This window comes from Vipera ursinii (genome assembly GCF_947247035.1).
Source record: "Vipera ursinii genome assembly, chromosome: 2".
NCBI lineage: Eukaryota > Metazoa > Chordata > Lepidosauria > Squamata > Viperidae > Vipera > Vipera ursinii.
Genome location: NC_139513.1, coordinates 85817351 through 85843346, shown reverse-complemented (window position 1 = coordinate 85843346; position 25996 = coordinate 85817351). Strand labels below are relative to the sequence as shown.

Sequence of the window (25996 nt, the reverse complement as noted above, 5' to 3'; positions counted from 1 at the left end):
AGACTTCCAGGAACTTTGCTGGTTTGCAAATTTGATCACTGTGAAATCCTGCCAGTTACATACAGAACTATTTATTAACCCGAACCCCCATCTTGGTGAAGCTTTCCATTGCTGTGGGTGGTTGGGAGACCAGAAGCATGCTGTTCTGAGCAGTTGTGTCAAAGGGTTTGTATTTTTTTCTTTTCTTTTTTTTTCAAATTAGATATGATCATAATTCAGGGACATTTTCAGATACATCTTTATAGGTTATGATGTGACACAGCATATTGTTTTGTGGCAGGGCAGCAAAAGATATTCTAAGTAAAACTTTGGGAAGACTGAAGATATTTGTGCTTTTCATCAGCCAGGGAGGAGAATGAAATGGGACGGGTTTTGTTTGCGTTGACATCAGTTAACAACAGTTTGATCTTAACCACTTGTAATTCTCTAGAACAGCGTTTCCCAACCTTAGGAACTTGAAGATGCGTGGACTTCAACTCCCAGAATTCCCCAGCCAGCTGGCTGGGGAATTCTGGGAGTTGAAGTCCACGCATCTTCAAGTTCCTAAGGTTGGGAAACGCTGCTCTAGAAGAGTCAAGTCCATAATATTATGTAACTACTATAGGTGAGATGGTTTGTCAGATGAATCACAGGATAGCAGTTCAGCTAACCTGTTCACCACAGTGTGTTCTGACAACAAGGATTGCGTAGGATTGCAATAGTTAGGTGTTCCACTTATCTGTATCATATAAGATCTTGTGCGGTGGCCCAGTCAAAATGTTAAAATGGAATCAACTTTTCTAGTTCCACTTTTAAAAGTCTGTAAATTGCCATATTATTTCCCAATTGAATTGAGCTATAACTCCATTGGTCACATTTTTTCAGGTTTGGTATATATGAAATACATGATGAATTTTAGGATGTATTAGGGATAAAAGTATCAAGTCAAAATAAGTACTCTTATTGTAAAGTCCATGAAGTATAAATTGCAGCCTTAATCTTTGAGCAAAACTGAATTTAGAAATACTGTAGAAAGTGATTTGTCAAAGATGTCCATCTTTGAAATAATTTCATTAAGTTGAAACAATCAGAAATGTTACTTTTGAAAGTTACAAAGGAGCCATTGATCAAATCTCATATAAAAAAATTCAGTAATACAATTTTGTTTAGTCATAAGTAAATAAAATAATCTGGAAAACAAATATAGAAAGTCAACAAGAAGTCAACCTATTTCAGGGGTAGGTTCAATATACCGTACTTCAATCTTTTTAAGCTTTTATCAGGATGCAGACATGCTGAGGTAAATATGGGGAAGGTGCAAATAAAACTTTCCACTACCATATTATTTTTCAGTAATCAATTCATAATTTCTCTTTTCATGAATGCTTATCTGTAGCCTAAACAAGAAACAGCTTCGATTTTCTTCTTCTTCTTTGAAAATCCTTCTGTATTTTTCCAGTTCCAGACCAAAAAGTAAACCTGCATGAGGTTAATTGGTAAAATAAAGATTCTGAGATTGTTTCATAAGCCTGCTTTGCCATCTGTGTAAACCAACCAGACACTGTAAATTTGGGAGAGAGGCTTCCAGATTGCAGTGGCATGTCTGAAATGGTACCAAGGAAAGATGCTTTTTCAAAGCACATTTAAAAATTGGTGTCATGTAAGCCACTCTAGTTCTTTCAGTAAAACAGTCTGCACAGTTTATGGAAGAGAATGCACTATTATGCATATGAAGAATATGCTAATATGCTGAACAGTGCTTACTGTTTGCCGTAGTCTCAACTGCTTCTCCTATAATGGACAGGACACTGGCAAGCAAGGCTGGTATTATTTTTCTTGTGGTTGCAGAAGCAATTTTTCTTTGGGGGGTTGGAAAGAATAGCAGAGACATCATCTCCTGAAAAATGTAATGACTTCTGGCCAGTTAAAATGAACAATGGTTTGAGCAACCCCAACTCATTTCACTGGCGCTTATGTGCCAAATATTCTTACAGCATGGATCCCATTGTTAAAAGGCATTTTATCTCAACTGTAGAATGACATGGAAAATTTGAGCGTAGACACATTTTTATGAGCACAAGTATTCCTTGATTTACAATAATTCATTTAGTATCTGTTCAAAGTTATAACTGCACTGTAAAAAGTGACTTACAACCCAGTCCTCACACTTATGACTGCTGCAGCATCCTCACAATCATGTGATCAAAATTTGGACACTTGGAAAGTGGCATCCAGCATCTTGGGGTCATGTGATTGCCATTTGCAACCTTCCTAGCTAGTTTCTGACAAGCAAAGTCAGTTGGGGAAGCTGGATTCATTTAATGATTATTTGATTCATTTAACTACAGTGTTTTGCTTAACAATCATGGCAAAAAAAGATGTAAAATTGAACATGACTCACTTAACAATTGCTTTGCTTAACAGCGGAAATTCTGGTCCCAGCTGTGTTAGTAAGTTGAGGATTACCTGTATTGTTATTTGAATATGAAACACGTCAAAGATACAAAGCAAACCAAGATGGGAGCAGTCTGTTATGTATGCAGGCATCTGCATAGCAACAGCCCTCAGGGGGCGTTGGCCTGGACAGTTTCGGCGGGAAACCTAGGGCCAACCCCATTGGCTGTTAGCTTACCTGGCCAGGTATATAATGAGGCCAGGTAGCCCTCATTCCTCAGTTCACTTCCCCTTCCAATAAAGAGCTGAACTCACACACCGGCTGGCGTCTCTCTTGCGTCGGACCCACTACACAATACAGTCCCTTTTAGGAGTAACAATGTTTGGCTAAGCTGTTGTCAGCCCTTTGAGGTAAAGGCTTACAGCCTCTAAGTCTCTTGGAAAATACCTGAGTACGGTTGAGGTAGTGTAACAGAATGTTGAAAGTCTGTCAAAGCTACTCTCTATTTCAGTCCAATCAAGACAGAGTTGTTTGGAATTTGTTTCTCATGCTTTCTACTTTCCCAGGTCTGAGGTATCCTTTTTTTAAGTAGCTGCACATTCTGCTGACATTCCATCACATTTGTGTGTTTTCACTTAGCCATGTGAATCATCATCGATATTAAAAGTTAAAGTCTCATTAAGTGAAATTCACCCCTGGTGACCACCTGAACAAATGTAGTTTTCCATTGCTTTCAGAATATTTTTTGACCTCCCACATTAGTTTTTCTCCCTTGGATTTCACAATGTTCTGCTCTCCAATTGTTAAGTAGATCTGATTTTACTTAGCTTTTTGAAGTAAGATAGTGCCAAATGACAGGGAAACAACCTTTCTCCTGGTCTCAGTGGAATGTGGCTTCCTGTTGGAAGAAACCCTTACACAGCTATTCCAATATCTGTACAATGCTGTAGCTTTTTGCTGTGACTTTCCTGTGTCTTAGTGAAAATAGTTTTAAGAATTTAGATCTCTGAAATGAGTTCCAATAATCCAGCTTTTTTATAAGTTGAAATTTTTATAATGTCAATCAAAGGGAAAGTACTTTGGCTTTTGGTGAATTGTCAAATAAAATGTGCAAGTTCATCCTTTACATGGAAGAGATAAGCCTTTAAAGATGGATAGAGGTAAACAGAAAATTACATCTTGACACTGAAATCCTGAGCCAGCAGTCAAAATATTCTGTTGGAAAACTTCTAAAACAAAATGAAAAGTATGTTGCTAAAAGCACGTGTTTCATCCAGAACCATCCACCACTGAACAAAAATGGGGCTGCAGTGTCCAACCCATATACAAAAGGGCTTTGATTCATGGTAGGGTCCTCCATTCACCACTGCATCCCATTGCAAATATTTTTGCTTTTGGTATGTGGAAGTCCACAGGCCAATCTGGATCTCGCCTGTCATGTGCTACAGTTACTTGTAGGAGGGAAGGTGGAGCTTTATTTAGTATCCCAAATTTAGCAACAGGCTACCTTAACACAGCCATTGTTTCTATCCCATGAAACCTCATAGGTACCCCACCAGTGTCCTTACTGTTGCCATTTTTGCAGTTAACAATGCTCCCCATGAATCGATCAATGTTCTCTCTTGAACAAAGGGAATCTACAAAGCCAGTTTACAGCCAGTCCTCAGCATTGTCTTGCTGCATTTGTTTTCATAGTGAGGGAGAAAAAAAAATCTCTGATCGATCCAATTTAAAGAAACATGGTGAAATAGGGAAATAGGCAATTTAACTTTTGCAAAGAGGAAACTGAACTGCTGAGAATGAAAATGACTGGGATATAGTGGCGTGGCATTCTTTTTATTCAATAAACTTATCCCATCTAGTTCCCAACTACCTTGACTTTAGCTGGACTGGAGAAGAAACAAGTAGAATGAAGACAAAAGTTTTTGACTCTGAGAATCTACATCCTGCACAGTCCAGCCACAATCTCTGAGGGAGATGGGTGGCTTAGAAATAGGAAATATCAATAAGTTTTTGTAGGGATGTATTTCCAACTTTCTTCTGAGAGGTCAATATACTGTTTGTAACATTCCATCCTTTCTTTTCTTTTTCTTAAAAGAGACATGTTGAGTAATTGGGCTGAGAGAAAGTAGCTGACCCAAAGGCTCTCAGTGAGTTTCATAATCGAGAGTCGATTTGAACTGAGTCTTTAATATAAACACCCTTCCACACTGGTCTCTACTTGAAGCCCATTTTCCGTGACACGGCAGAGTCAAAAGGTAACCAGCTGAACTGGAAAGCTCCAAGCACTGTAGAAAAATAGCAACACAAGTGTTGTCCACTAGAAGAAGGAGCTCATGAAGCCATCATAGAAACCTCTAAAAACAGAAAACAGTGCTTTTATTCAACACAATTTGATGATATGTTTTGTAAAAACAGAAATGCTCCTTCCATCTGTGTGGCTTGGGTAATCCAGCAGAGAGCATTTGCACTATGGATCAAAGAGAAGAGAAGCTTTGATCTGTTCCTTCTGCAAGTCCTCTTCCTCCCTCCCCCTTGCTAAAAAAAATCTACTAGAACAAGGTGGAATATAGTATTTGAGGTTAAAAGAAGAGAGGATTGGCTAAGATTGTTTTCCATCTCTTATAAACCAAAACATCCCAAGCAGAATTGAAGGGAATATTTCAACTAGCAGAAAATTGCTGGAATCAAGCTCATTAAAAATATTCATTATTATGCAATGGAATACCATAATTTCATAAATTTCAGTGAATATGCTATTTTATACAGAGGATGCATTAGTTCAAATTGTACATGCAACGGCAGGGGTGTCAAATTGCCGGCCCATGGGCCAGATGCGTTTTACCAAAACCGCGCCCATCCCATTGCCGGCAATGGAAAAAAAGTCACAATACATCGGCAATACTGGTCAGTTATCATGGCTGCCTTTCTGCCAGTCTCTGTTATTCTTCCAAACTGTCTGCCTCTTTTTTGTCCCAATAGATGATTCAATCAGAAATGCAAAAGTGCACCAATCCTTTAATTATTATTTAGCTAGTCTCCCATAAGATTATATTGCAGTGAGAGATTTACAAACAATTATCAGTCAAGTTCATACCTTCAACACATTACAGTGTTGAAAGTCCTCTAGAATCAAGGGTTTTTGTATGCTGGTAGAGAGACTGATAATCTATATATTTGACATGTTAATTTCTCTAAACGAGAAGCTACCATTATCCCCCTTTTTCTTAAAAAAAAGTCACATCTAGCTGTTTTGTGAAATTAGTGACTTCTTCCCATGTTTTTTTTTTTTGCTATTTTTCCTCATGTCTTTGGTAGCAGTACTGAATTTTGTGCAATTCTGCTTTTCCCTCCTGCTTCTGAGTAGGCTCAATATTTAATGGGATAATACAATAATAATTTATATTTTTGAAATAACTTTGGCAGGATGATACTTTGCAGATACTTGGGAATCATATCTATATACACATCTTGATTAGCTTGCTGCCTGAATATAGTGAGCATCACAGATGAATAATCTTTTATGTTTCTTATGGTGTAGAGTAGCGGTCCCCAGCCTTTGTAGCTTGGCAGTCCAACTGGAGGGGGAGAGGGAAATCGGACCGCATGAGCAGCAGGCCAGCACACATGCAGCTCAACTCGCACAAGCGGCTGACTGACACGCATGTGCATGAGCACCGCGCCTGCTGCTCATGCAGCACAGTTGTGAATAGGCCACGGCCCAATAGTGAGATGTGGCCCAGGGGTAGGGGACCCCTAGTATAGAGATTAAAGCTAGGATCAGGGAGACTCTGGCTATTGAAATGCAATGGAGGTTTTAGGCCAGTTAGTCTCACAGTCCAGCCTACAGTACCTGATGAGATTGCTTTTGTGCAGACATAATCAGTGCTTTTTTTGGAAAAAAAAAGTGCCAGAATTCACACATGTCATATAACCCGCCTTGCCTACCCTACAAGGTTCCATCCAAAAAAGGTGCCGGAACTCCGTTCTGGGCGTTCTATGACAAAAAAAGCCCTGGACATAATAAAAAAATTGTTATGTATGCTTGCACACTTGGTGGAAAAGTGAAATAAAAATCTAACAAATAAATACTCTTACAAGAAGAAAACAAGTTGTAGTGGCATTTTTTCCCAGTGGTAGCACACAAATAATCCCTGTTCAAATAGGAGTAATAATTTGTCTGTACATAGTGATAGCTTGCATTTCTAAGCTTGTTTTACTGTGAATAGCCTGACTCGCAGAAGAATTCTATTATTTTCTAGTGCTGTCATATCCAGAAGGATGAAGTACATGGGTTATTTGATTTTGATGAATATTTGCACAGCTGATTCACTGTTCTATGAAACATTTTTATATGCAGCCAGTATTAATCATAAACCTAGAAAAATATGTTTTGTACATATAAGGCAAAGCAGGGTTCTGATGACATTTGAAGTAACATTTTCAGTAAAATACTGAGTGATTTCTCTCTCCTTCCTGCCGTCTTCTTTTCAGAAATAATTATTTTAGATTTCAAAAACTTTTGTTTTTGTTTTCCCATGCTTAATGGAATATGATAAGAGCAAATCGGTGTGGAGACAGTTGAGGACTGGGTTTGAAAAGGAAGCATAAAATAATAGAGTTAGATGTTGGGTATAAAATCACAGGTATAAAAGGACCAAAGGAAAAAAGAGTACCTCAAAACATAGTTAACAATCAGGAGATGAAAATTTTCTAGTCATTCTAGAAAAGGACTGGGTCTTGTCTTCGGTCTTGCATGCTAGGAAAAAGAACTCTCAGAGATTCCACTTTAACAAATTCACTTGCCCATGGTTGCTAGAATGTTGCTGTATTCAGTTTCTAGGATAATGTGAATTAACTCCTTCTTAATAATAAACTTTACTAATAAGACTCTATGGTTCTTTTTGAATGGAAAATGACATTGCACACCAGAATTCTGCTTAGCCTCCTAGCAGTTCTATGTAGATACTAATTGTCATGGAGGATTAAATGCAGGTGTGTGGCATAATGCGAAAGCATTGCACTTTGTAGTCCTGAAGCATTTTATCATTTCATTCTACAGAGGCAGCAGGCTTCATCTTGATGAGGCAGTTTGCATGACTCTGTGGCTTCATATGCCATTAATAATGGTAACTAATAGGAAGAGTTCTGTTTATGACAGAACAATGATCTAGAATTCAACATGATGCAGAATTAAACAATTAAACCATGTGGCCACCACATTTGTAAAAGAGCTTCAAATAGTTGTTTTACCTAAGTCTTTTCACTTAGCTCTAACCTATATGTCAGGGGTCTTCAAACTTGGCCCTTTTATGACTTGTGGACTTCAACTCCCAGAATTCCTCAGCCAGGCATGCCTGGCTGAGGAATTCTGGGAGTTGAAGTCCACAAGTCATAAAAGGGCCAAGTTTGAAGACCCCTGCTATATGTATTAATAGTTGGCTAAGTGTTATATCGTTGCTCAGCTGCATGGTATTGGTAGATATGAGTCTTTTCCGATCTGGCCAAAGCAAAGATGCCAAAAATAGGTAAAAATGTTATAGGAGTCTTTAAAGCTGGGGTTCTTATAGCATGCCATAAATAATTGCCAGGCTCACCAAAGCATCATTGACTTTCTTACAACTAAGTGTTAGGGACCCCACTGACTTCTAAGAAAACAAGGATGAATTGGCTACAGTTCTGTAGGAATGGAATGTCAAATATGAAGTATAATTTAATAACAAACATTACTTTAAAAGTTCAGAGTTGCAGTTCAGGCCAGTTATATCAAATGACATATTGGCCTTCACAGTTCCTTACTGCCTTTAAACAAAATTTCTAGTTTTGTGCAAGCATTAAAAGAAGAAAAGTTACTGCTCCTTTCAAATGACGTCCCTTTTAAAAAAAAATAAAAGAAAAAGAACCAGGTGTAAGCTATTTCTATGCCTAAGAACTTTCTGTTTGTCATCCATCAATAAGAGCCTTTATTCCAGCAATGGTTAAATGCAGTATTGCAGGCTAATTCTACCAACGGTTCAACATTGATTCAGCCTTCCTTCCTTCTGAGGTTGATAAAATGACCCAGATTGTTGAGGGCAATATGATGACATTGTAAACTGCCTAGAGCAGACATGTCAAACTCACGATGTCACGTGATGTCGCACAACGTCTGTTTCGCCATTCCTGGTAATGGGGTGGGTGCGGCTTCCACGTAACGCAGCCGGCCCGTGGGCCGGCAGTTTGACACCCTTGGCCTAGAAGAGAATGCTCTAAAGCACTATGGAGAGGTATATAAGTGTAAGTGCTATTGCTATATTTTTCAGGAATGAACAGGTGATGATGCAGTTGTCATCTGACAAACAATGTTGGAATGTACAGTATTGCAGTGGTTTACTTCCTTCCTCACATGTATAGCTTCATTCTTGGTAAAGACACTTATCAATTCTCCCAACATTTCCCCCCCCCCCAAGGCTCATTTGGTTTCTAAGAAAAGAAAAAGCTTTTATTAGGTCACGATACCTTCTGATGCTACTGATTTCTTAGCAGGTCTCTTCTTGATATTGCCCATATTGTCTTGGGGCAACAATATGGTGTTGCTATCCCCAAGTCAGTTCTTTCATCTCAAGTATTTTGATGAAAGCTCCTCTTTCATTTTAACTGGCAAATGAATGGTCATATGTATGTGCAGGATCTCCCTTTTAGTCCCCTCAAATGGAACAGGAGAACTTCTGCCTGCGGCTCTGCTCCCAAAAAGCGTGTCCTCTAGCCTAGGTGAGTGGTAGCTAATCTAGTTTTGCATGGTGCCAAGCATACATAACTTAATGGAACAGCTAATTGCAGTTCCCATGATGGTAGTTCAAATTGAGGAATACCACACATGTATATTTTTGCAACTTTTTGGAAATCTTAGTAATCAAACTTGGTCACATACATCTTGATATTATTTCCTCTTTTTATCACCAGGGAACAAACAATTACACTAAGATTTAATACCTAATTATGTCTAGCAGTTTTCCTGGCTCATGTGGTCATGTCTCCTTCCTAGCAGTTGTGGGAAGGAAATGGAAAGCTTTTGTTTCTATATTAAATTAACACTTGGTTGCTGTCCTGTCCCTATATGGGCAGATTGTAGTAAATCTTAAAAATGATTCCAGTAGAAAGACATTTTCAAATAGTTTTAGGTTTTGATCCACACAGCGCACTCTATAAAGTATTCAAAATGTGTTCACAGCTTACAGACTTCAAATAGTTCTTTTCTTGTTACCTTTACATGAATAGCAGCAGAGATACACTGTTGGGAGTAGCTTTAGACATCATTCAACGTATCTACTTTAAAAAGCAGTACTCCATAGTTTCAGTTAGAGGTTTTTCCTAATGCTACTATTGTTCCTTTGACAACTGGCATCCAAAATACCAAGTTAAAGCTGATTTGACCTTTAGTACAAGGTACATTGTCTTGATGTGGAAAATCGTATTTCTTAGTTGAGATCATGTATTCCACCTCACCTATTTTATTCCAGGTTGGGTTTCCCTCCCAGTTATTTTGAAAATCTAATAATGACTCATGTAATTACCTTACTCTTCCTTATTTTTCTTCTCCTTCAATTTAATTAGACACATGGGGTTTTGGTTTACCTTTTTTGCCCTCTCACATTTCTAAGGCTCTTATTTAGTGACTTGCCAGGTAGATCTTGTACTTTTTTTTGCCTATCAAAGGAAAACAATTCATAAAGTGTTTAGTTTGATATCTGCCTGAAAACAACAGAAATAATATGTTTACCAAGCTCTTGGTAGGCCATAATATTTAACTAATGGTCATTAAATGATCATTAAAAGTCTCCCTGTATCTATGCAACCTTAACTTGATACCTTTCCATTGAAAATTTGCTATATGTTTTTATGTATGCAGAGATCATTTTAAATAATAAAACTTCTTTACTGAAAGTAGTGATACTAATATTGTCACAAAATTAAAGTTAGTAATTAGGAGAGAAACAAGCATATATTTGTTAAAGGCCCTTACTTGAATAGCTTCATTTTTTTAGCACAGGCTTTTGCCTAATAAAGAAGTAGTAGGACAATTTTAATTTGATATTTAAACTATTACATTGTGTGTCTTGAGTATCAATTTTCTTTGAAAGAACTGTAGGTCAGTTTGCTGAAAAAGCACACATAATTAACTTAGTTTCCAGTTTTGCTGAGCTAATACAAAATGTTTGTTGCATTCATAATCACAGATGGAACATATGGCACAGACCTAATTTTAAAACATTACAAGTAATACTTAACTGTATTTAGTTTCTTTTATTAGGTTTATATTGAGGAGAAAACTTTTTAATCTAATTGTTCAGCGATGTAAAAGGAATTGAAAAATATTTAGAAATTTAATGTTTGAGAAGCACTGTGAGAGATGGGAAGACATTTAAAATTAAAAGGTTATTAACTTATTTTATTTGCCTAGCCCTAGGCTTAGGTTGTGAGGTAAAATATCTTTGGACAAATCAGCCTCTATTTGGGATTTTTGTGTTTAAATAATTCCAGAGATACAAATTATTCTGCAAGTGTAGATGTGTTGGAGAATTTTTATTGATGGAGTATGGTATTCTTTCACTTGTTTAGTTAAAGTAGACAGTAGGTATGTGTGAATATCTAAACATCCACAGCATAATAAAATTCAGTGCTGTTTTTAAAAGTGAAAAATTAATGAAGCACAGAGAAAAGCTCTTGGCTTTGCCTCATTGTTTTTAAAATGGTTTAAAATATTTGCACATTTCTCATTTGAAAAAAAAAGAAGTTTATTCTTTTCTTCTATTTCCAGTTTCACATTGACTTTTCAAAGCCAGGAAGTGCAAGAAGATTTTGTCTGCATTTCACTATGACACGAATTGTAGATAGGAAGCTAGAGGGCAAAAGAAAATAGTTTCTTTGGTCTGTGTAATCTACCTAGGAAAGCAGTTTGTTGCCCTGCAGGCACTGTTGCTAAGGTCTGTGTGAGCTCTTCAGTACTATAAGATTTTAGATACAAAACCTGACTAGTAATTAGTTATGAAGTGATCCTTTCCACAATTCTAAATGAGAAAAGGGAACTTTTGTTTATTTCCTCAAGTGCATGAAAACACTCTAAAGCACTTTATTCCTTTAATCTAGCAGATATATTATTTTTGTATCCCAAAGAGGTTGGAATGGATTATTGTATCTAGTCTTATATTGTCTGGATCAGTTGGCTTCAGTTTTCCAGGTTCTTCTTGGTTTAGGTTCAGCTGCCTTAAAAACGAAAATACATAGTGTTTTGGATGGTTATCTACATGAAGTGGCTTATATTTATCTTGACACCACAATGAATACAATGCCATGTTAGATAATTCAGTCATCTTTTATACTGCATTTTCATTTCTTGGATTTTTTTAAGTACATAGAGAAGGGGAAAAGTTCTAATAAAATAGATGACATTTCTAACTGTATACAACTATATTGTTACAACTTCTTAGAGTATTCTGCTTATTTAACATGGCATCAGTAACCTCCAATTATTTAATCTTTTATAGCATATCTTTCTTTCCTGGATGTCAAACTGTGTACCTCTATGCTATTTTGCAAACTATATCTTCTGTATGCTACCTAAAATCCTATATACAGAATACCAGAGTTGGAAAGGACCTTGTAGATCATCTAGTCCAGGGGTGTCAAACTCAATTTCATTGAGGGCCGCATCAGCATTGCGGTTGCCCTCAAGGGGCCGGGTGGGTGTGGCCTGGGTGGGCGTGGCCTACTGGGTGGGCATGGCTAGAGTGCATATGGCCTACTGGGTGGGCGTGGCCAGCTCTACATCATTCGCATCAAGGGTGCCTATGGGGGCCTGGGCAGGAGTGGGACAGATCTGAGGGTCTCTGGCAGAAGGAGGGTCTCTGGGCCAGGGCCAAGGCTGTGGGGGACGTTCCCTCACTGTTTCCAGGATGGCTTCGCGGGCCACATGAAACCACTTCGCGGGCCGGATCTGGCCCCCGGGCCTTGTGTTTGACATGTCTGATCTAGTGCTTGTAGGTCATATATTTTCCTAATAGGAATGATAAGAAATAGAACAAAAGACTGCAAAAATATAAGAGCAACAGGATTGTTTAGGAAGAAAGATTCTGCCATGAGGGGATTCTTTTTTGTGCCCAATATCAATGAATTAAGAAGTGGGAAGGGACAATTAGGTTATCATCTTTGCAAGAATCTAACTTCAAGCATCCATTAGGGGTGACTGTCCAGCCTTTCTCTGAACACAACTACTGAGAGAGATCCTGCTCTCTGTCTCCGTGTAATAGGTTCCATTTTCCTATTCCTGTGGTGGTTAGGAATTTCTCTTTCTCTCTGTATTTTATTTCTTTCTTGCTCTGTATCCCATATACAATGCAGAGGAGCAATATTCATATAGTTGTGTCTTTATGTTGTAACCATGAGTGGGTGTACTTTCATCACACTGGTATCCTCAGAGAAGAACCACTAGGTAGTGGTGGGATTCAGCCGGTTCACACCACTTCGGTAGAACCGGTAGCTAATTTTTTGTTGCCCATGCCCAGAATGGACTTTCAGAAGTGGCATCCACACAGAGAACCGTTTGTTCACATATTTGAATCCTACCACTGACACTAGGTTTGCTATTTAGCTGCCCAGAGTCATTCTTGAATCATATGGCTAAGAAAATTGATGAATGAATCTACAAGCAAACAAGACTTTCCCAATTAATTTCAATATGACACTGCTATACATGAAAAGATAGTTAGTGTAGGTAAATAGTGCCCAGTTGTTAAAAGCTGGTAATCAAATAGGAGGCTAAAATAAGGATGAATCATTTAGGTTAACAGCTATTGAAACATTTTATAACAATCTGGCTGAGCTCTGTGTCAATATGAGAATGCAGTTGATATTTGGGTATTAGAACAGTCAATCACAGCATGCAAGGTATTCTTCCTTGTTTATATTTTGAGAATTTTATAACAAGGGTGGGATGATGAGCCTGAAAAAACCCCAAAGATTTAGCTCTAGGAAAATCTCCATCTGTTAGAGATATGGGTATCTGGCTGCATATTTGATATTATGTTGACTATTTAAAATGCCAGGGTTCACATCAAAACTAGTAGTAAATCTTGCTTTCTGCACACTTAATCTCTTGTGTGGCACTTGACAGAAAGCTCTCAGATACATCTCAGCTAAATTAGACTATGTTGCACCTAAGAATGAAGCTTGAGATACATACAAATGATTTGCTCAGTGTAGTGCAAAGAAATCAGTGCCTTCATTTGTATCTGTGCAACAGAATTTAAATTCTAGGCTTTTTCCTGCACCATATTTGGCCAATATCTTGGTGGCAGTGAGAGGCAACTGGTGAATGTTTTATAACATCTCTCTCTAACTTGGGAACCCCTGGTTCCCACCTCACCAACGTTATACTTTACAGTCCGCAACAATATGAGGATTTATCATTGTCATGACCTTTATATCGATCTCGGTGTGCTTATTATTACTTCAGCATGTCTGCGAACAAAATAACATTTTGGTAAGGCTATAAAGTGGTTTATATCTTACTACTGAGAATATCACTTTTAGCACACGTCTTTCCTCTTCAGTTTTTCTTCTTTCAGTATTCTTTTAATTTAGTTTCTCCCTCCTTAAAACGTGTCAAGGCTAGCTGAGGTTATGTACGGCTGTGGCTAGTTATAAAACTACAGTACTTGTGAGTCAAGTATTTTTAATACAACTGTAGTTTCAGCATTGTTTGCAAGGACAGTATAGCAATAGCCTTTGAAAAAAATTTTTTGTTCATAGTGGCCTTTGAAAGAGCAATTTTATTCTAATTATTTCTTTGCAATTTCCTTCAGGCAGTTAAAAACTTAAGAATTTTTTTTAAAATTGGTTTCTTATCCTGTTGTGTGATTCTCTTGAAAATGTACTGATATTTTTGAATTTTAAATTTCTAATAGCTATTTTAAAGCACCACCGATAGTTTATAAAACTAGTGCTTTCACAAGCTTTAGTTATTGATAATATAACTCAGTGCAATATAGCTTTTATCAAAACTATTATTATATGAATCCTATAAAATGCTATAACGGAAAGCTGGGAATGAAATCAATATGTGTGTATTGTGTCTCTCTCTCTGTGTGTGTGTGTGTGTGTGTGTGTGTGTGTAGGTATATAAGGTAAATCAGTTAATGGCAGTAGCAAGCTTTTGGATCCTTCTAGAGAGAAAGATCCTGGCAATTGAGGCAATATTCATTTGCCACAAAATTCGTCTCCTTTCGTCTAAGCCCTCTGATTTAACATCTATGGTTTCTACACATACATTTTTTTAAAAAATACCTAAAGTGGTCTTGGATCAGTTTTACTCCCTTTAATTTCTGCTATATATCTGCTTTGCTATTTTGGAAGTAGATTTTGTTGTGATTCAGGGTCAGCCTGTGGGTTCGGCAGTTGGGTCGGACGACTCAGAGGAGGAGGAGGGGGGTGTTGAAGAGCTTGCTGATGATGGCTTTGAGGCTCCGCAGAGCCCTCAGCCAGGCCCCTCCCACCTGGTGGAGACCCAGCTGTGTGAGACTGACAGCGTGGATGAAGATGACCCACAGCTGGCCCTGTTCAAGGATGCCCGACGCAGGAGGCAGTCAATCAGGAGTAAACAGAGGAAGGCAATGGGGCACCTCAGAAGGAGGCAGAGAGAGGCCACGCCCTGAGCTGTATTTAAGGGGAATGTGTGGGAGGGCTGGTTTGCTGAAGGCAACCGCTTGGATAGTTCCTGTTTCATAGCTTCTGTTTCATGGTTGGTGTCTGTTTTATGTTAATAAATTTGGCAGGCTTTATTCCAGCCTCTTGCCGTTTGTAAAGGGGTTGTCCCTGCCTTTTCTGCAGGGCCGGTAGCAGGCTGGTACGAAAACAGATTTTTAGACTATTCCTAAAGATATCTACCCATCCTATCTCATTAGATTGCGTGGGCATGTTCCTAATCTTTTCCCTTAAACATTGCCAACTTATGGCAGCTAGGAAGGAATGCCTTTTCCATGGCAGCTTCCTTGTTGATAGCTTATTTGAAGTAATATTTGGCGGCAATTGAAAGGGACAAACAGAAACATACTCCTGCACCCACAATTCTCATTTACTACAAATGAAGAAAGAATGACTAAAATAGGAAAAAGCTTTACATGTGATATGTTTTCTCTTTGCTGAAATGTTTGAAATTTAGCTCAAAATTCGGTGTGGTATGGCATCAGAATGGGATTTATTTAAAAGGATGGATGGATGGCTAGATAGATAAAGATAGCAGCTGATGGTAGTTTCTATGTCTCTTTTTTTAAAGCAATCAGTAACAGATTCTATGCTGATTCTTTATTCCACAGAAAACATATTTTTGCTTTAATTGACAAGGCAGTTAGCAGAGGAATATTTTTTTAAAAATCATGCTTAAACTATAGGAAGTTTATGAGTGAAATATTTATTATTTAAAGGAATGACTTCCCAGTTGTGTAATCAAATATGAGCTCTGTTTATCCTCTAGGTTAGACATGTCAAACTTGCGAGATCACGTGACGTCGTGCAATGTATAGGAGCTTTTTCTCCATTGCCAGCAATGGGGTGGGCGCAGTTTTGGGATGATGCATCCAGCCCGCGGGCTGGCAGTTTGACACCCCTGGTCTAGGTCCAAAAGCAACAAGGTCCAGGACCTCTTCAGGGAGGACAAGAAATTTGTAGTATTCTCTATCCCTGATGGAGTAAATGTCCTCACTGGCTGATTTTAATACAAATGTAAAGACTTGCCTGCATAAGCAAGCACTCCCTTATCTTACAAAGTTTATGTAAACCTTCATTCTCATACTATTTACTTATTTTATTGATGCTGCTTTAACTGAGGTTATTTCCTGTTTAATGCTATTTATTTTTAGCAGGAATGGATAAACATAAATTTGGCAATCTCTCTTTGCAAGATAGCACAAAGAGAAAGAAGAAAGTCAGAAGTTATGCCATGCTATATTTGTAATTAGTTTTGGATTGTTGAGCACTGCAACTGGATACATTTTTTTCTGAGTGTATAGATTTCATAAGGCGACTGAGACAGCAAGGAAAGGGGAGAAAATAACTGCTTTGCAGGAGAAATGTACAGCAAGAATTGTGAGAGATGGCTTTATAGATCAAGCAAAGTTTGCATCAAATGCATGGATTGTGCTAAGTACCTAGACAGAGAGTGTACAGTAGCTGGTGCCAGTCTCAAAGGAAATTGTAGGTCTTAAATCATCAAATCTAATGAGTTCAGAGCTCTTGAAGCTATATTGTGGATGGACCAGGGTAAAGTTCTTGGTATTTCATCTTTAGAAATCAAAAGAAACTTCAAGATTGTTTTTAGATATTATATTCATTTAGAGTTCCTGCTGTCTCTGGGTAAGCTGATAAGCTAGAATTCCACACCAGAAGCTGGATTGCTGTCAGAACTCTTCTGATGGCCTTTGTGCTCACCACAATGTTTATTATTACAGCCTGCTTTTGAGTGCTGTCCAAAGTAGCCTGGCCTGGTTCAAGGTGGTCTTGCCCAATTACAGTTCCCCCTTCCAAAGTTTCTTCCTAAGGAGACTAAATTCCTGCTTCAGGCAGCCCAAGATCTATGTATCTATTACTTCTTGTAAGAGGATACTGTCTTGTGAATGAGAGGCCACTATGTCTGGACTGCCTGGAACAAACATGCAGGCTTAGAACCAGTCTTATGGACACATTGATGCAAGTAGAAAGACTATGTAAGGACAGCTCCAGGCCCTAGATCAGCGGTGTCAAACTTGCAATGTCACATGATGTGTCGCGACGTATCACAACTTTTTTCCCATTGCCGGCAATGGGGTGGGCGCAGTTTCACCATGATGCATCCGGCCTGTGGGCCGGCAGTTTGACATCCCTGCTCTAGATCTTTACATTGGCACTGCAGCTACATCAAAGCAGAATGGAACCTAATATGATCACCTTCAGATTTGTTCATGAAGCTTCAGGAAATCTCATTCCATAGTTGCAAAATAGCAATAGCAATAGCACTTAGACTTATATACTGCGTCATAGTGCTTTACACCCCTCTCTAAGCAAATCCTCAGTTTATAGACTGAAGCTACTGATAACTCACTGTACCAAAATCTGGGGAAAAAATAGTGCTTACCTAATTTACACAATGAAAGAAAACAAGTTAATCTATTGCTGAGTTCTGTACTCACAAAGTAATGCAGCTGAATGACAATTTCACCATTAACCCAGTTACATTACAAATGCACCACAACTTCTGTCTGTTTCTCACTAAAATAGAAAATCTTCGGTGAATCTTATTATAGTATAATACAAGACCAGCAAAATTGAAAATAGGGGAGATATTTCACAATTGGCAAGAAAAAAACTGCCTGCTTTGTACAATTAAAGGTATATGAACATTCTGAGATACTTTCTGGCACTGTTTCTATTTGATCCAGAAGTTCTATTTGAAGTTCTATTTCATCTGTTGAAAGGTTGCTTGGAAAGAACAGGATCACCTGTAAGTGCCAAGATTTGACTATGAAACTGTACTTCTTTGTTGTAGGTCTGCTCTGTTTAATTGCCTGATTTTCACATTTAGTTGGAAATAAAAAGATGAGAGACAGAAAAAAGAAAATAGGGATATGGGTTTTCTAGATATCTCATACAATAATTTCGTTCAGAATCTTTGGAATGTTTTGAAAGCTATGTTGTGTGACCTTGTTTTGTTTTTGATTTTTTTTTCCTCAGTGAAACCCAAAGGATTTTGTTGTTATTTCTGAAGTGTGCAAAGAAGCACATTTAAAATGATGAAAGCGTTGGTTGTAATTTACCCGTTCTTTTTTCTTTTTGGGGAGTGGGATTGCATAGTATGTTTATATGGGCTACTCAAAAACATATTTCAGTTTTTGTTCTTATAGAAAATATGATCAAACAGCAAAAGACCTTCCAGCAAGCTTCATTTCTGTGTTTCTAGATTTTCTCCAAGGAATCTCTATAATTAGTTCCTTTTCTGTGTACAGAGAAAGTCTTTCCCTGGAGCTTTCAATGTACTGCATGTTACATTATCCTGTGCAACAAGATTGGGCTGCACTCGCTGTTAGCATAACACAAATGTAGCAGCTTATTAAAACAGTACATAATATAATTTTATCTCTTAAGAAGCACAAGTTAATTGATGGCTATCTTGATGGTTATCATTGGCCTAATTGCAGACAAGGCGGCGTGGAGCTTTTATGTGCTCCGCAGGAGGGCTTAAAAAGTAGAAGAGAAATTCAGTCTGCTCTCAGTTTTACATTTAATTGGTTTGCTTTGCGTGATAAGTCTGTGTTGGGTTCAGAGCTGAGACAGTCTCTAAGATTATTTGATCACTAATCATATGAGATGTCCCTGTAGTTTTTAGTGCAGCTCTTTACCCTTTCTGTTTCTGCTTGCAAGTAGACAGTCATACAAGTTGTGAATTGACTGTTCCCTGTTATTTTACAAAGCAATAGTCTTAAATGCATGATTGTTATACCCTGATCTATATTTCTGATCAAGGGCCTTGGTGTTATGTATGACTAGCAAAGTAGCCATCATTGTCTGAATGACTTCTTGGGCCCCAAACTAGCATGAGATTATTCAGCTGAAGCAGAAACAACACTCACACCTACAGAAGTGTTTGTTCTGTCTTGTTGTCTAATGCATCATACATAAACAGTTGAAGATGATCTGCCCCTGCAATTGAAAAATCTTATCTGGTACATAGAAGGCAGATTCTACTGCTCACCATCTCGTATTTCTCTGGTCTCAATCTGGTCTTTCAGCTCTGAAAGAAAGGGAAGAAATGGTGGTTAGATGATGTTCCTGCATCCCATCACAAAATCAAAGCTCTCTGTGGTTGCAAAAATAATAAAAGAGAATGTGCCTCTCTACCGCCAAGGCACTAGATCAGGGGTAGGCCACCTTGGCTCTTTTATGACTCGTGGACTTCAACTCCCAGAATTCCTGAGCCAGCCTGGCTCAGGAATTCTCGGAGTTGGAAGTCCACGAGTCATAAAAGAGCCAAGGTGGCCTACCACTGCACTAGATGAAGCAAAAGCACCCAGTTTGCTGCTTTGAACACAGTACTCAGATTTATCCTGGATATTTTGAATCTGATAAATAGAAATCAAATCTAATCACATACTTCAAAGAGCTAATGTCCTGCTGAATGCAAGCTCCAGACCTCAGGGACTAGGAACAGAAATAAAGAGATTCACCTCTATATATTTATGGTTGAATTATAATACAATAATGAAAAATGGGTGTGACTATTTTGTCCATTGTTAGCAGCAAGAGTGGCATTAACTAAGCACAGAATGCACTGCCCATTTTTTTCAAGATGTACTTCCATTTCTTGTTTCACATGGCAGTGCATTTTTCTGTTCTTGTTGGTGGCTGATTTGATATACAGCCATCCTTGGTCATTCAAGTGTGCGGTGAGTTTGTTTCTTGGTGTAAATAGATAAGAGCTAAAGATGAGGTGACACAAGTGACATTTTCCATTACACAGTTCTGGAGTATCATTTACAAGGGAATATTTGGCTTGATTTGAAGAACTACTATGGATTTTTCTTTTGAAACAAAGAATGCTGTGTGGCGTTTGCTGATGTATTATCCTTCATGACAGTGAAAATAACTCTGTCGGGTGTGATTAATAATGTGCTGTTACACCACATACAATTATATGGTGCTATGGCTAAAATGTAAAGCAAAACATCCAAAGGCTTTTCTATAATCTTTGGTTAAGTGCTCTTGGTTAAGTGTTACAGGGAACAGTGCCCAAGAAAACGTTTCATATTTGTTTTGCCATGTATAATTCATATTTTACTTTTTAAGATACTGTGTTGGTTTTGTATCAGTATCTAATTAAAAAAAAGGTACAGTGTGCACTGAGGCTGAAACTCATAATAGTTGTGGCAGCTGGAGTAGTATTAAGTTTTGAAGAGAAACATTTCCCTAGCCAATGAACAGCAGAGTGAGTTCATCTAATTTGCCCCTGACCTTGCGTACAGGGTTAGCTTTTGTTAAAGGAGAATATTATTTTAGTGCCCTGGGAAAAGCTGGTATTCCCAACTGAAGGAAATAATACTTTCCCTATTTTCACTGGTCCCATAGGTACGTAGCAATTATGGTCACTACTTCAAGGTTTAATTTCTAGTTAAATAGAAAGTATATCATTTGGTTGGATGGATTGGATAGATCTCTTCATATGCAAAATTCATAAAATCCAAAAGGGGAAAAACATTTTTCTTCTTTTATGTAATATTTTTTTTCAGTGTTACAATTAAAAAGATAAAAACTAACACAAAGTAAAAAAGGAAGAAAAAAGTAAAATGGAAAGTGCAGAAAAGAAGAAAAATAGAAAAACAGAAAGATAGAAAAAAATAGAAATATAGTCAAGAAAATAAAAAAAAATATATATAAAGAAATGATTTCTTCCTTCATCACAAGAAGAATAAACAATTGTACTAACTTATTACATTCCCTTAAAACACAACAAACTATTTCCTTTCCATATTCTATCTCTTATCTACAAACAAATCTTTAAAGCCTTGTTGTTCAATCCTGCTCAGCAAAAGTCCATTAAGGGTTACCAGTGATAACTACGTACTCTTTTTTTTGGACAAAAAAGTTTCAGCAAAGGATAAAATGCAAAAAGGCAAAAAAGGGGTTAGGGGAATGAGAGGTTAAAGAAAACAAAATCAGTAGTGTAAAAGGAACAAAAAAGTTGGAAAAATGGCAAGAAAAAAAAAGAATAACTTCTAACTTTCTTCAGTACAGATATAAAATACATTAACTTCTTACTCTAAACTCAACAATAAGACATAGTATTACTCTAATGATAAACAGTTCTAATAGTTCATCCCAAAATTAATTTTTTATTTCTTTCAGTTTCTAGCAAGAAGTCCAACGGTGGTTTCAAAGTAAAAACACAATTAGCCAGTCTTGTCTTTAATCAGAGTAGTTAGTTTTGACATATTAACCAATTCCACTAGCTTTACTATCTGTTATATGAATTTGTACATCCTTCTATCTCTGTGCATACAAGAGTCTCACTGCCTTTGTGATGCAGAGAAACTAAATACCCTATTTCCTTTCAATCTGTTTATTCATTAAACTTAAAAGGAAAACCTCTGGTTTCAGTTGTATATTTATCTTAAGAATTCTCTGGATTAAAATACATATCTGTCTCAGTATTTCTTCGCTTTATTACATGTTTACCTAAGATAACAAAAAAAAACAAAACACCTTCACATTGATTGCATTTCCAAAAAATATTTGACACCCCCTTATATGTCTTTGACAAATTTTCAGTTCTTATATACCAATGGTTCCTCATCTTACAGAAATTCTCTATCAAATTATAATTCAATGTAAATTTCAATTCTTTGTACCACATATTCTCCCATTGGTCAAGCATTATATTATATGCAAAATATTGTGTGCATTTGATCTTTAACATATTTATGTTCCATATTTTCATTTTCAGTAAACGTTTCTATATCTTAGTAATAACATATTTATCATTAGTACACAAATCTAGTTCAAAGTCAGTTTTCTAATAATAGATGTGCCGAGGTTAATCTTAATCTTAACAGTACACTACTGTATTTTCCGGCGTATAAGACTACTTTTTAACCCATGAAAATCTTCTCAAAAGTCAGGGGTCGTCTTATAAGCCTGGGTGCTGAAAATTTAGGGACAGGACTGGCTGGAAAACCTGGAGCGGATCTCCCATTTAGTCTGCGCAGGGAAAGCGGGACCAATTGGAGAAGAAGCTGCAGTCTGTGATTTTTTTACAGGCTGGGGTCTGGGCGTCTTTCCTTCTAAAGTTGAAGAGCAGCTGTAGTATATCCCAACTTGAAAGGCAGGTGGGGAAGGCAGCAGCCAGAGCAGCGGCTTAGCTCTAAGGACACATTTGACTCAGGAACTGGGCGGGCTGGCTGGAAAACCTGGAGCGGATCTCCCATTTGTTTTTTTTTTGTTTTTAAATCCCATTTATATCCTGCCCTTCTCCGAAGACTCAGGGTGGCTTACAATTTAAAGCACAAATGAATGTGCTTAGCAATAACCTTCATTCTGTGTATATGCCTGTTTATTAGGGCTTTCACCCCCCCCCCCAAGCAGCATTATTACAAAGTCAGCTTATTGCCCCCAACAATCTGGCTCCTCATTTTACCTACCTTGGAAGGATGGAAAGCTGAGTCAACCTTGAGCCTGGTGGGATGCGAACCTGCACTAATTGCAGGCAGCTGGTGTTACTTAAGGCTCTGCGCAGGGAAAGCTTTAGAGTGAATTAGGAAAAGTGAAAAAGTGAATTAGGAAAATAGGGAACGGTTGCTGGAAATGGGTATGTGTAGTTTAACGAAGAGAAGGACGAGGGTTGACATGATAGCAGTGATCCAATATCTCAGGGGCTGCCACAAAGCAGAGGGAGCCAAGCTATTCTCCAAAGCACCCGAAAGCAGGACAAGAAGCAATGGATGGAAACTAGTCAAGGAGAGAAGCAACCTAGAACTAAGGAGAAACTTCCTGACAGTTAGAACAATTAACCAGTGGAACAACCTGCCTCCAGAAGTGGTGACTGCTCCAACACTGCAAGTTTTTAAGAAGAGACTGGACAGCCATTTGTCTGAAATGGTATAGGGTTTCCTGGCTTAGCAGGGGGTTGGACTAGATGACCTCTAAGGTCCCCTCCAAATAATAATAATAATAATAATAATAATAATAATAATAATAATAATAATAATAATAATAATAATTATTATTATTATTATTATTATTATTATTATTATTATTATTATTATTTAATCCACTTGCACTGTTTTATGTTTACATGTTTGATGACAAACAGCCTTATGTTTATAAGTGACAGTTTTCCTACTAAGCACCTGCATGTCATAAGCATTTGAATTAAAATTACCATATTAAAATCAAATCTGATGTTTTTTAATTTTTATTTGCTGTGCGTTGGAAGAGGGGTAGTCTTATACGGCGAGTATAGCCCAAACCCTATAATTTAACAGGAAATGTAGGGTGTCGTCTTATATGCCCAGTCATCTTATGCGCTGGAAAATACGGTATTTAAACCTTGATCAAATTAAGCAACTTCATATTCCTTTTTATTTTACATCTTGTTCTTTAACCTCTTAAAATTCGATCCTGTGACGCCGTATGAGGTGGACAGGATCATGAGGAGACTGAGTTCCACCACGTGTTTATTGGACCCGTGCCCCTCCTGGCTAGTGTATTCAGCTCAGGAGGAGACATGAGGCTGATTCCAGGCAGTAATAACTGCTTCTTTGAGGAAGGGTACCTTTGCTACCGCCTTGAAGGAGGCAGTGGTGAGACCCCTCCTCAAGAAGCCTGCTCTGGACCTGGCTATTTTGAACAACTATCGTCCGGTCTCCAACCTTCGCTTTTTAGCGAAGGTTGTCGAGAGTGTGGTGGCACATCAGCTTCCTTTGTTCCTGGAGGAAACTGATTATCTAGACCCATACCAATTGGGCTTTAGGCCTGGGTACAGCACGGAGACAGCATTGGTCGCGCTGGTGAATGATCTCTGACGGGCTCAGGACAGGGGTTGTTCCTCTGTCCTAGTCCTGTTAGATCTCTCAGAGGCTTTTGATGCCATCAACCATGGTATCCTACTGCGGCGTCTCAGGGGGTTGGGAGTGGGGGGGCACTGTTTTACAGTGGCTCTCCTCCTACCTCCTGGGCCACTCGCAGTCAGTGTTGATGGGAGGGCAGAGATCCGCCCCAAGGCCTCTCGTTTGTGGAGTTCCTCAGGGGTCGGTCCTCTCTCCCCTCCTGTTCAACATCTACATGAAGCCGCTGGGTGAGCTCATTCGTGGTTTTGGGGTGGGGTATCATCAGTATGCTGATGATACCCAGCTCTTTCTTTCCACCCTGAACCAACCCAGTGATGCCCTCGACGTGATGTCCCATTGCCTGGAGGCGGTCCAGGTTTGGATGGGGAGAAACAGGCTTCGACTCAATCCCACCAAGACTGAGTGGCTGTGCATACCAGCATCTCGGGAGAACCAGCTTTGTCCATCGCTAACTATGGGGGGTGAGGTGTTACCCCCGTTGATAGGGCTCGCAACTTGGGCATCCTCCTGGATTCACGGCTCAGTTTGGAAGATCATATAGGAGCTTTTGCCCAGGTTCGCCTGGTGCGCCAGTTGCGGCCCTATCTGGACCGAGATGCCCTATGCACAGTCACTCATGCGCTCGTGACCTCCCGGTTAGACTACTGCAACGCTTTCTACATGGGGCTGCCCTTGAGGACCACTCGGAGGCTTCAGCTGGTGCAGAATGCAGCCGCGCAAGTTGTGATGGGAGTCTCCCGATACTCCTGTGTAACGCCTCTTCTCCGCGAGCTGCATTGGCTTCCAGTTGCCCTACGGGTGAGATTCAAGGTGCTGGTGATGACCTATAAAGCCCTACATGGCATGGGCCCAGATTATTTTAGGGAGCACCTGCTGCCAGCATAAACTTCCCATTGTCCTGTGCACTCCCATAGGGAGGGCCTCCTTAGGGTGCTGGTGGTCAGGGAGTACCGGCGGGTGATCCCCAGAGGGAGGGCGTTCTCTGTGGGCGCACCTGCCCTATGGAATGATCTGCCTGTGGAACTCCAGACCGCCCCCGACCTTCGTTCGTTTCGCCGGAACCTGAAAACCTGGTTCTTTGATCTATCTGGCCTGGACTTGTTTTAAGTTTTTAAACTTTAATTTGTTGGGCTATTAATTAATTTAATTCATTTTAATTCTATTTTTATTTCATCTTTTATATTGTCTTTTAAATTTTGCCCTGTAAACCGCCCTGAGTCCTTCGGGAATAGGGCGGTATATAAAACTAATTAATTAAATAAAATAAATAAATGAAATAATGTACTATCCTTCAAAGGTTTAAGAAGTTTCTTTTGTAAATGCAATATAACAGTTATCAGACCACATTTTTGTTATGATGATGATGATGATGATGATGATGATGATGATGATGATGATGATGATGTAATAAAGTTGGAAGGGACCTTGGAAGTCATCTAGTCCAACCCCCTGCTCAGGCAGGAAACCCTACACCATTTCAGACAAATGGCTGTCCAGTCTCTTCTTAAAAATTTCCAGTGTTGGAGCATTCACAGCTTGTGGAAGCAGGTTGTTCCACTGATTAATTGTTCTAACTGTCAGGAAATTTCTCCTTAGTTCTAGGTTGCTTTTCTCTTTGATTAGTTTCCATCCATTGCTTCTTGTCCTGCCTTCAGGTGCTTTGAAGAATAGCTTGACCCCCTCTTCTTTGTGGCAACCCCTGAGATATTGGAACCCTGATCTCCTGCACCCCTCACCCTTCTCTTCATTAAACTAGACATACCCAATTCCAGCAACTGTTCCTTATATGTTTTAGTCTCCAGTCTCCTAATCATCTTTGTTGCTCTTGTCTGTACTCTTTCTAGAGCATGGGTGTCAAACCCGCCAAGTCACATGATGTGTCGCAACGTATCATGACTTTTTTTGCATTGCTGGAGTTGGGGTGGGCACGGCATCCATATGATGCAACCAGTTTGACATGCCATTTTTTATATGATGGTGACTAAATTTTACATCATAG

General features: G+C 38.7%; 1 protein-coding gene across 2 annotated transcripts in view; it reads left to right on the top strand.

Moving 5' to 3' along the window:
• The window catches only part of SPOCK1 (SPARC (osteonectin), cwcv and kazal like domains proteoglycan 1), a gene marked incomplete at its 3' end in the record, with an annotated part of 518730 nt that overhangs the window by 1170 nt on the left and 491564 nt on the right, over positions 1-25996 (top strand). The gene's annotated exons all lie outside the window — the stretch shown is intronic.